Genomic DNA, 3,842 nt, shown 5'->3' with positions numbered 1-3,842 from the left:
ATGTGTACAGTCAGCACCTGTTCCTAAATGCATAAACTGAATTGCATAAACAAGAAGAATATTGGCACTTGTCCACAGAGATGTTGTTGGATGAGGAGTCACACTGCTTCTCAGCGGTAAGTGTGTCTGGAGTGTCCCAACACAGGATGACAAGTATAACATAATCATCAACAAGAAACCTATAAAAATGACACCTACATATGAACATTTCTGAATATTCAAATGACTATATTAATTAGTAAAGTAATTATTAATTACTAAATTATTTACTAACCAGGCTTGATGATGAAACTGAGAAAGTCCATGTCTTCACAGGTTTCCTCTTATAGTTTTTCCAGATGCACCACTGTCCACTACATCCCTCCTTTAAGTTGAATTAATATCTGTCAAGTTTAACACCAAAAAAAAAAAACTAATTTATTCTACCAGAAAGATCTGTTACAGACAATTATCCGTAAGCTAAGTGAGTGTCAATAACTTGGGAGCTCTAGTTTCCTTTCTGATGCAGAAACTTCACACTTCAGCTGGGTGTTATCAACTGACAGATGTAACTGCCCAGCTTCTTTTGACTCTGTGACACAAAACCTCATGGACCCTACCTCTGTGACAGAAACGGTGGAGATGCCAGGGATTGAACCCAGGGCCTCATACATGCAAAGCATGCACTCTGCCACTGAGCTACAGCTCCTGTGAACAGTATGCTGACAGTCCATCTGAGAACAACCTCTGCACTTACACACTGTCATCTTCCAGTCATAGTCTTTTCATTTATTTATCCATAAACCTTGACACAGGTGCAGGTATCAGTGATAGTCACATGATCTGTCAGTGTAAATCTTTGTCCTGGACAATGTTGCCATCTTTTCTTTCATTTTGCTACACAGCAGTTGTATCACACAGCAGCAGGATCCACAGCTTCTCCTGACTTCATTGATTATTTTCTATAAACAGCAGGAATGTCAGGTTTCTGAACCATAACTTCAAGGCTCAGTGTATTAGAATCCCTCCTGCAGCTCTCTGGACTTAATTCCAGTCCACATCCCTTAAGAATAGGACTGGTCTGTCACTGAATGTATTTGGGTCCACGTCTGTCAGCCACAGCATCATGACCACTGACAGGTGAAGTGAATGACATTGATCATCTCGGTATAATGCAATGTTCTGCTGGGAAACCTTAAGTCCTGACATTCATGTGGATGTTTGACATGTAAAACCCACCTGAACATTGCAGATCAAACAACCCTCCAAATCCCCCAACTCCCATGCCAACAGCGGTCCTTGATGCCAGCTGCCACCCTCAGCAGAACAATGCACCCCGACACACTACAAAAATTGCTCAGGAGTGGCACAGGGAACACGACAGAGTTAAGATGTTGACTCAGGTTCCACACTCCTCAGATCACAATCTCAATGAGCATCTGTGGGATGGTCAGTTTGATCTCGGTAGGCCCCACCTTGCAACCCACAGGACCCAGAGGATTCACTGCCACAATCCCGGTGCCACAGAACATCCCCAGAGGTCCTGTGTTCATGCCCCATTGGGTCAGAGGAGTTTTTTGCAGCAAAAAGGGGACCAACACAACAGGTGGTCATAATATTATGACTGATTGGTGTATATAAGTGGGGTGTCATTAGAGGTATTACTGGGGTGTATTTATTGTGATTTGGTAGTGGCTGATTCCTTACTAGATGGTGTTTTAATATGCATTGAACCACAGAACATATATTAGTGTGTGTCTTTATACTTATATTGTCTTTTATGAAAGTGTTTTTATATTGTCTTATGGCTGAAACCGGGACCAGGGTCCAATTTCGTATTGTTTCATGTGCAAATGTGGAATGACATGACAATAAAGAACCTTTTGACCTTTTTTGACATCAAAAATGTGATCCTACTGTACGGTGGCCGACAGGGGCCAACGATCTGCAACTTTCCAAAACTCCTCAGTTTAGGAAAACAGCTTCAAGTACAGAAACGATGCAAAATCACAAACTCAAACACAGGTCTAAACGAGGTACAAAAGAGGATCGTGGTGCAAATGAAATAACGTGCTGAAGAAGAAAAAAACAAAACGCGCTACTGAAAGAGGAACGATGCAAAGGAGAAAACGATTTCCAAACCAAAAAGCGATCTGCAAATCAAGTAATGATTCCAAAACAAGAAACGATCTCCAAAACAAAGAAACGATCTGCAAACTAAGAAACGATCTGCAAACTAAGAAACGATTTCCAGAACATGAAACGATTTCCAAACCAAGAAACGATCTGCAAACGAAAAACAATTTCCAAACCAAGAAACGATCTTCGAATGAAAAACGCTGCATTACCAGTCACTACGAACGGAACAGGGGACGCTCTCGGCGTAACAGATAGGATGGAGAGAGAGAGACAGGACCAGACAGCTGCCTGAACCAGTGTCTTTGACTGAACGACTGTGCATAAAAATACAACGGGAACGGTAATGTGACTTTCATTCGAGTATATTAATTATGATTATGTTTGTATCACTACATATAATGCTGCACATACGTGGCATTTATTTTATTGTATGTTACACCAGACATTGCAAGGCAGCACATTTGCATTTGTAGATTAGCCTGAGAAATGAGCTAAATTTATTAGAGATCCCCTTATTACAGTCCTCCATACCTAAACCATGTCTTTTGTCTTTTGCAGATGTACTGTCCATTCTGTGGATCTGTGCTTGGAGCTTCTGATGCCTTTTGCTGTGCATGTGGCAAAAACATAACTTTTTAAAAGCATGTCAAAGTGGAGACACCTGCGACTGATGCACAAGTTGATTTTGCACAACCCAGCACCAGTGCAGGTAAACAGATTCAGGATTTTGTAACACAAAATGATTAGAAGTGGGCTTGAAATGTTCAGACCATGCTTTTGTATACAAAGTCACTTCTAAATATCACTATCCTGGTTCAGTAACTGGCATTTTAGGTGTACTAAAATGTCCTACAGAAAGTAATTTTATTTAAACATAATTAAATGTAATTAAGCCCCTCCTTATTCTATGGCACTGACACAGTGATGATTTGGTTTCAAAATCCTCTGCAGATATGTATAGTGTTATCCTCTGGTACGCCTTTCCTATTGCGTCCTTGTACTTCGGGACAGTGAAAGGCTCATCTGTTCCTGGGATGTTTGTCACTTGTCTGCCGTCAGGGTACAACAAAACATTGACAATATCCTGCATGTCCTGGTTAAAATCTGTCTGTTTTTTAACTACCTCGGCGACCTCTGCCACGGATATGGACGAAGATCCCCCCGAGTCTTCAGGCTCTGCCTCCTCCATAGAGGATGTGTTTACCGGGTTCAGGAGTTCCTCGAAGTGCTCTTTCCACCGCTCGACGATATCCCCGGTACGGGTCAACAGTTCTCCACCCTGACTGTACACAGCCTGAGCAAAGCCCTGCCCCCCCCTTCCTCAAGCATCGAACGGTTGGCCAGAACTTCCAGATCAGGGTTTCAGACTGATGTTCATTTCCTCCCTTTTCTCCGTACTCCCCTCTCTTTTCCCTCTGAACTCCTGACAGCACACAAATGGCCTTTTCCATAGCGATGGTGGTATAGTGGTGAGCATAGCTGCCTTCCAAGCAGTTGACCCAGGTTTGATTCCTGGCCATCGCATGTGTGCTGATCTTGAAGCGTTGTGTGCTTAGCGCCTGTGGTGCTTTATTTGATATTGCTGAACCCTCTGTAACAAAATCTGAACAGCATCATTTTCTTTTTCTCAGTCTGAAGATTGAGCTTCGTGTCTTGCAGAAAGAAACTGATGGACATGTCATAGTCTGAAGCTGGGGCCTCAAACATGCACTGTAGAAGGAAAA

At 42.5% G+C, this 3,842-nt stretch overlaps 2 non-coding genes across 2 annotated transcripts; one reads left to right on the top strand and one right to left on the bottom strand.

Moving 5' to 3' along the window:
- Positions 1-616: 616 nt before the first annotated feature.
- trnaa-ugc (transfer RNA alanine (anticodon UGC)) lies at positions 617-688 on the bottom strand. Its single transcript has one exon. It is a non-coding gene; the product is annotated as a tRNA-Ala (tRNA).
- Positions 689-3,570: 2,882 nt separating this feature from the next.
- trnag-ucc (transfer RNA glycine (anticodon UCC)) lies at positions 3,571-3,642 on the top strand. Its single transcript has one exon. It is a non-coding gene; the product is annotated as a tRNA-Gly (tRNA).
- The last annotated feature ends 200 nt before the right edge of the window (positions 3,643-3,842 follow it).

This window comes from Acanthochromis polyacanthus, chromosome 20, assembly GCF_021347895.1.
Source record: "Acanthochromis polyacanthus isolate Apoly-LR-REF ecotype Palm Island chromosome 20, KAUST_Apoly_ChrSc, whole genome shotgun sequence".
Classification (NCBI taxonomy): domain Eukaryota; kingdom Metazoa; phylum Chordata; class Actinopteri; family Pomacentridae; genus Acanthochromis; species Acanthochromis polyacanthus.
This window is presented reverse-complemented; position numbering and strand designations above follow the sequence as displayed.